Source organism: Oncorhynchus kisutch, linkage group LG4 (genome assembly GCF_002021735.2).
Source record: "Oncorhynchus kisutch isolate 150728-3 linkage group LG4, Okis_V2, whole genome shotgun sequence".
NCBI classification, from domain to species: Eukaryota; Metazoa; Chordata; class Actinopteri; order Salmoniformes; family Salmonidae; genus Oncorhynchus; species Oncorhynchus kisutch.
The window spans coordinates 8,201,814-8,210,457 of record NC_034177.2 but is presented as its reverse complement, the minus strand read 5'-3'; positions in this window follow the sequence as shown (position 1 = coordinate 8,210,457).

Genomic DNA, 8,644 nt, shown 5'->3' with positions numbered 1-8,644 from the left:
TGTGTTTGTCAGACCATAGATAGATATATTTTTTTGCAGGGGCTCAGTCTCAATCCACCACATCGGCCAATGACGGCCTTCTGCATTTGCGGTGGAAGGTGGCCGGGCTTTAGCGATGTTTGTCGGAACGTTATACATCCCTAAAATTGTTCTTCTCACGAAGACGTCTGTGGAGTCTGAACAAATTAATATGACCACTCTATGGAAAGATGAGACTCTGGCGATTATGTTGGTGTGTTTTGCTCTACGACGTGTCACGAGACTTGTTTGAAGTTGATTCTGTCAATCTGCCAACTTCTGTGCGAACAGTTTGGGCTACACCTCTATCAAAATGTGAGACTCTCACGAACAGGTCGCTTGTTTGGCTCTTGGATGCTTACAAGCCTTACAAGACTCTTCTGAAGGTAGCTCGTTACCAGTTAATATTTTTTTTACGGAGGTACACACATATATATATTTTTGGGGGTACTTAACTGTTTATATCTTTGACAAATTTTACTCCATTTCATTCCTAATGAAAATTATGGACTTTTTACGTACAGTTTCCCAGACACCCAAAAGTACTCGTTACATTTTGAATGCTTAGCCGGACAGGAAAAGGGTCCAATTCATGCCCCTATCAAGACAACATCCCTGGTCATCACTACTGCCTCTGATCTGGCGGACTCACTCATTTTACTTTTAATTTTTAATACTTAAGTATATTTTAGCAATTACATTTACTTTAAATACTTAAGTATATTTAAAACCAAATACTTTTTGGTTTCACTTTTACTTTAGTCATATCTCTACCCATGATAATGTCGCAGGAGGAGATTGCTTCCGTTTTACGGTCCCCTAACGGTCCCCTAACCTATTGTGGTATTGTGTGTGTTTTTTCACGTTATTTGTAACTTATTTTGTACATAATGTTTCTGTGTCGTATGACCGAAAAGAGCATCTAGACATCTGGTCTCTCCTTGTAGTAGAAGAATATTTTTTCTTTAATGAGTCGGACGCGTAGGATTTACTCCAGACACCTGACAAGGAACTCATCCCACTAATTCGCAGGAGAACGAGACGAAGATATCAGAGATATCAGGGGGCTTTCTAAGGATTTTACGGCCAGAGGGTAATCTGCCTTTACTGTCGGTCCTATTAGCCATTGTCAAATCGTTCGATAATAAAAATAGACAAACTACGAGCACGTATATCCTACCAACGGGACATTAAAAAACTGTAATATCTTATGTTTCACATAAGTCGTGGCTGAACGATGATATGAATAACATACAGTTGGTGAGTTTCCTGCTTTTTCAGAAGGATAGAACAGCTACCGCTTGTAAGACAAGGGGTGGCGGTCTATGTATATTTATAAACAACAGCTCGTGCACGAATTCTAAGGAAGTCTCGAGGTTTTGCTCACCTGAGGTAGAGTATCGCATGATCGCATTTGGCCGCCTTTCGTTCCAGTTCTCTGCTGCCTGTGACTGGAACGAATTGCAAAAATCGCTGAAGTTGGAGACTTTTATCTCCCTCACCAACTTCAAACATCTGCTATCTGAGCAGCTAACCGATCGCTGCAGCTGTACATAGTCTATCGGTAAATAGCCCACCCATTTTTACCTACCTCATCCCCATACTGTTTTTATTTATTTACTTTTCTGCTCTTTTGCACACCAATATCTCTTTTTTCTACTGTGTTATTGACTTGTTAATTGTTTACTCCATGTGTAACTCTGTTGTCTGTTCACACTGCTATGCTTTATCTTGGCCAGGTCGCAGTTGCAAATGAGAACTTGTTCTCAACTAGCCTACCTGGTTAAATAAAGGTGAAATAAATAAAATAAATAAAAATAAGCTGTAGACCACACTATTTACCAAGAGAGATTTCATCTATATTCTTCGTAGCTGTCTATTTACCACCAAAAACTGATGCTGGCACTAAAACCGCACTCAATGAGCTGTATACGGCAAGAAGCGAACAGGAAAAGGCTCATCCAGAGGCGGCGCTCCTAGTGGCCGGAGACTTTAATGCAGGGAAACTTAAATCTGTTTTACCAGCATGTTAAATGTGCAACCAGAGGGGAAAAAACTCTAGAGCACCTTTACTCCACACACAGAGACGTGTACAAAGGTTCCCCTCACCATCCATTTGGCACATCTGACCATAATTCTATCCTCCTTACTCCTGCTTACAAGCAAAACTAAAGTAGGAAGCACCAGTGACTCGGTCAATAAAAAAGTGGTCAGATGAAGCAGATGCTAAGCTACAGGACTGTTTGACAGCACAGACTGGAATATGTTCCGAGATTCTTCCGATGGCGTTGAGGAGTACACCACATCAGTCACTGGCTTCATCAATAAGTGCATTGATGATGTTGTCCCCATAGTGACTGTACGTGCATACCCCAACCAGAAGCCATGGATTACAGGCAACATCTGCACTGAGTTAAAGGGTAGAGCTGCTGCTTTCAAGGAGCGGGACTCTAACCTGGAAGCTTATAAGAAATCCCGCTACGCCCCCCGACGAACCATCAAACAGGCAAAGTGTCAATACAGGACTAAGATTGAATCATACTACACCGGCTCCGACGCTCGTCGGATGTGGCAGGGCTTGCAAACTATTCCCTTACAAAGGGAAGCACAGCCACGAGCTGCCCTGTGACAGGAGCCTACCAGACAAGCTAAATTACTTCTATGCTCGATTTGAGGCAAGTAACACTGAAACATGCATGAGAGCATCAGCTGTTCTGGACAACTGTGTGATCACGCTCTCCGTAGCTAATGTGAGTAAGACCTTTAAACAGGTCAACATTCACAATGTCGTAGGAATAGACGGATTACCAGGACGTGTACTCCGAGCATGTGCTGACCAACTGGCAAGTGTCTTCACTGACAGATGATGCAATCTCTATTGCACTCCACACTGCCCTTTCACACCTGGACAAAAATAACACCTATGTGAGTATGCCATTAATGACTACAGCTCAGAATTCAACACCATAGTGCCCTCAAAGCTCATCACTAAGCTAAGGACCCTGGGACTAAACACCTCCCTCTGCAACTGGATCCTGGACTTCCTGACGGGCCGCCCCCAGGTGGTAAGGGTAGGTAACAACACATCCGCCACGCTAATCCTCAACAGAATGGCATCTGAGAAATTGCAGTTCTTTGGGTTCTTACAAATTAGCAGAGCTCATCAAAGATAGCCTGCAGAGTTCTGTCCTACTATCCAGGTCTGTACCCAAACAATTTGAACTTCTACTTTTAAAAATCCACCTCTCTAAAAACAAGTCTCTCACCGTTGCCGCCTGCTATAGACCACCCTCTGCCCCCAGCTGTGCTCTGGACACCATATGTGAACTGATTGCCCCCCATCTATCTTCAGAGCTCGTGCTGCTAGGCGACCTAAACTAGAACATGCTTAACACCCCAGCCATCCTACAATCTAAACTTGATGCCCTCAATCTCACACAAATTATCAATGAACCTACCAGGTACCTCCCCAAAGCCTTAAACACGGGCACCCTCATAGATATCATCCTAGATAGATACTTGCCCTCTAAATACACCTCTGCTGTCTTCAACCAAGATCTCAGCGATCACTGCCTCATTGCCTGCATCCGTAATGGGTCAGCGGTCAAACGACCTCCACTCATCACTGTAAAACGCTCCCTGAAACACTTCAGCGAGCAGGCCTTTCTAATCGACCTGGCCGGGGTATCCTGGAAGGATATTGATCTCATCCCGTCAGTAGAGGATGCCTGGATATTAAAAAAAAAATGCCTTCCTAACCATCTTAAATAAACATGCCCCATTCAAGAAATTTAGAACCAGGAACAGATATAGCCCTTGGTTCTCCCCAGACCTGACTGCCCTTAACCAACACAAAAACATCCTATGGCGTTCTCCATTAGCATCGAACAGCCCCCGTGATATGCAGCTGTTCAGGGAAGCTAGAAACCATTATACACAGGCAGTTAGAAAAGCCAAGGCTAGCTTTTTCAAGCAGAAATTTGCTTCCTGCAACACTAACTCAAAAAAGTTCTGGGACACTGTAAAGTCCATGGAGAATAAGAACACCTCCTCCCAGCTGCCCACTGCACTGAAGATAGGAAACACTGTCACCACTGATAAATCCACCATAATTGAGAATTTCAATAAGCATTTTGGCTACTCCTACCCCGGTCAACAGCACTACACCCCCCCACAGCAACTCGCCCAAGCCTTCCCCATTTCTCCTTCTCCCAAATCCGTTCAGCTGATGTTCTGAAAGAGCTGCAAAATCTGGACCCCTACAAATCAGCCGGGCTAGACAATCTGGACCCTTTCTTTCTAAAATTATCTGCCGAAATTGTTGCCACCCCTATTACTAGCCTGTTCAACCTCTCTTTCGTGTCGTCTGAGATTCCCAAAGATTGGAAAGCAGCTGCGGTCATCCCCCTCTTCAAAGGGGGGGACACTCTTGACCCAAACTGCTACAGACCTATATCTATCCTACCATGCCTTTCTAAGGTCTTCGAAAGCCAAGTCAACAAACAGATTACCGACCATTTCGAATCTCACCATACCTTCTCTGCTATGCAATCTGGTTTCAGAGCTGGTCATGGGTGCACCTCAGCCACGCTCAAGGTCCTAAACGATATCTTAACCACCATCGATAAGAAACATTACTGTGCAGCCGTATTCATTGATCTGGCCAAGGCTTTCGACTCTGTCAATCACCACATCCTCATCGGCAGACTCGACAGCCTTGGTTTCTCAAATGATTGCCTCGCCTGGTTCACCAACTACTTCTCTGATAGAGTTCAGTGTGTCAAATCGGAGGGTCTCTATGGGGGTGCCACAGGGTTCAATTCTTGGACCGACTCTCTTCTCTGTATACATCAATGAGGTCGCTCTTGCTGCTGGTGAGTCTCTGATCCACCTCTATGCAGACGACACCATTCTGTATACTTCTGGCCCTTCTTTGGACACTGTGTTAACAACCTTCCAGGCAAGCTTCAATGCCATACAACTCTCCTTCCGTGGCCTCCAATTGCTCGTAAATACAAGTAAAACTAAATGCATGCTCTTCAACCGATCGCTACCTGCACCTACCCGCCTGTCCAACATCACTACTCTGGACGGCTCTGACTTAGAATACGTGGACAACTACAAATACTTAGGTGTCTGGTTAGACTGTAAACTCTTCTTCCAGACCCATATCAAACATCTCCAATCCAACGTTAAATCTAGAATTGGCTTCCTATTTCGCAACAAAGCATCCTTCACTCATGCTGCCAAACATACCCTTGTAAAACTGACCATCCTACCAATCCTCGACTTTGGCGATGTAATTTACAAAATAGCCTCCAATACCCTACTCAACAAATTGGATGCAGTCTATCACAGTGCAATCTGTTTTGTCACCAAAGCCCCATATACTACCCACCATTGCGACCTGTACGCTCTCGTTGGCTGGCCCTCGCTTCATACTCGTCGCCAAACCCACTGGCTCCATGTCATCTACAAGACCCTGCTAGGTAAAGTCCCCCCTTATCTCAGCTTGCTGGTCACCATAGCATCTCCCACCTGTAGCACACACTCCAGCAGGTATATCTCTCTAGTCACCCCCAAAACCAATTATTTCTTTGGCCGCCTCTCCTTCCAGTTCTCTGCTGCCAATGACTGGAACGAACTACAAAAATCTCTGAAACTGGAAATACTTATCTCCCGCACCAGCTTTAAGCACCAACTGTCAGAGCAGCTCACAGATTACTGCACCTGTACATAGCCCACTTATAATTTAGCCCAAACAACTACCTCTTTCCCTACTGTATTTAATTTATTTAGTTATTTTGCTCCTTTGCACCCCATTATTTTTATTTCTACTTTGCACATTCTTCCATTGCAAATCTACCATTCCAGTGTTTAACTTGCTATATTGTATTTACTTTGCCACCATGGCCTTTTTTTGCCTTTACCTCCCTTATCTCACCTCATTTGCTCACATCATATATAGACTTGTTTATACTGTATTATTGACTGTATGTTTGTTTTACTCCATGTGTAACTCTGTGTCGTTGTATGTGTCAAACTGCTTTGCTTTATCTTGGCCAGGTTGCAATTGTAAATGAGAACTTGTTCTCAACTTGCCTACCTGGTTAAATAAAGGTGAAATAAAATAAAAAATAAAGCATTCTCCCTAATTGAATGTTGATAACTTGAACTTGCTGAATTTGATGTCCATCAGCTCCCACTCCCCTTCGGGGAGGGGTGCATGCTTAATCCCCTCCTGTATTCCCTGTTCACTCATGTCTGCATGGCACGACCTCAACACCATCATCAAGTTTGCCGATGACACGACAGTGGTAGGTAGGCCTGATCACAGACAACGATGAGACAGTCTTTACGGAGAAGGTCAGAGACCTGGCCATGTGGTGCCAGGACAACAACCTCCCCCTTAACGTTATCAAGACAAAGGAGATGATTGTGGACTACAGGAAAAGGAGGACCGAGCACGCCCCCATTCACATCGATGGGGCTGTACTTGAGCGGGTTGAAAGTTTCAAGTTCCTTGATGTCCTTGATCATCAACAAACTATCATGGTTCAAACACACCAAGACAGTCATGAAGAGGGCACGACAAAGTCTATTCCCCCTCAGGAGACTGAAAAGATTTGGCATGGGTCCTGACTGGTTGCATCACTGCCTGGTATGGCAACTGCTCGGGCCTCCTACCGCAAGTCACTACAGAGAGTAGTGCATAGGGCCCAGCACATCACTTGGGCCAAGCTTCCTGCCATCCTGGACCTCTATACCAGGCGGTGTCAGAGGCAGGCCCTTCAAATTGTCAAAGACTCCACTCACCCTAGTTATAGACTGCTCTTTCTGTTACCACTCAGCAAGCGGCACTGGAGCGCCAAGTCTAGGTCCAAAAGGCTTCTTAACAGCATCTACCCCCAAGCCATAATACTTCTGAACAGCAAATCAAATAGCTACCCAGATTATTTGCATTGCCCCACCCCTCTTTTAGTCACTAACTCTACTTACATGTACATATTACCTCAATTACCTTAACTAACCATTGAATCTGTACCGGTACCCCATGTATATAGCCTCACTATTGTTTTTAGTGCTGCTCTCTTAATTCTTAGTTACTTCAAATGTATATCTATTTTTTACTTAAAAATAATTTTTCTTAGAACTGTATTGTTGGCTAGGGCTTGTAAGTAAGCATTTCACTGTTGTATTCGGCATTTCACTGTTGTATTCGGCATTTCACTGTTGTATTCGGCATTTCACTGTTGTATTCGGCATTTCACTGTTGTATTCGGCATTTCACTGTTGTATTCGGCATTTCACTGTTGTATTCAGCATTTCACTGTTGTATTCAGCATTTCACTGTTGTATTCGGCATTTCACTGTTGTATTCGGCATTTCACTGTTGTATTCGGCATTTCACTGTTGTATTCAGCATTTCACTGTTGTATTCAGCATTTCACTGTAAGGTCTACTACACCTGTTGTATTCAGCATTTCACTGTAAGGTCTACTACACCTGTTGTATTCAGCATTTCACTGTTGTATTCAGCATTTCACTGTAAGGTCTACTACACCTGTTGTATTCAGCATTTCACTGTGAGGTCTACTACACCTGTTGTATTCAGCATTTCACTGTTGTATTCGGCATTTCACTGTTGTATTCAGCATTTCACTGTTGTATTCAGCATTTCACTGTTGTATTTGGCATTTCACTGTAAGGTCTACTACACCTGTTGTATTCAGCATTTCACTGTAAGGTCTACTACACCTGTTGTATTCAGCATTTCACTGTGAGGTCTACTACACCTGTTGTATTCAGCATTTCACTGTAAGGTCTACTACACCTGTTGTATTCAGCATTTCACTGTAAGGTCTACTACACCTGTTGTATTCAGCATTTCACTGTGAGGTCTACTACACCTGTTGTATTCAGCATTTCACTGTAAGGTCTACTACACCTGTTGTATTCAGCATTTCACTGTGAGGTCTACTACACCTGTTGTATTCAACATTTCACTGTAAGGTCTACTACACCTGTTGTATTCGGCATTTCACTGTGAGGTCTACTACACCTGTTGTATTCAGCATTTCACTGTAAGGTCTACTACACCTGTTGTATTCGGCATTTCACTGTAAGGTCTACTACACCTGTTGTATTCGGCATTTCACTGTAAGGTCTACTACACCTGTTGTATTCAGCATTTCACTGTGAGGTCTACTACACCTGTTGTATTCAGCATTTCACTGTGAGGTCTACTACACCTGTTGTATTCAGCATTTCACTGTAAGGTCTGCTACACCTGTTGTATTCGGCATTTCACTGTAAGGTCTACTACACCTGTTGTATTCAGCATTTCACTGTAAGGTCTACTACACCTGTTGTATTCGGCATTTCACTGTGAGGTCTACTACACCTGTTGTATTCAGCATTTCACTGTAAGGTCTACTACACCTGTTGTATTCGGCATTTCACTGTAAGGTCTACTACACCTTTTGTATTCAGCATTTCACTGTAAGGTCTACTACACCTGTTGTATTATATATATATTATATATCGTATCTATATAGACTATAGAGATGTTTAACTCACAATTCATTGATTACCACATCTGGTGACCAGAACCTTTCCCTGGGGA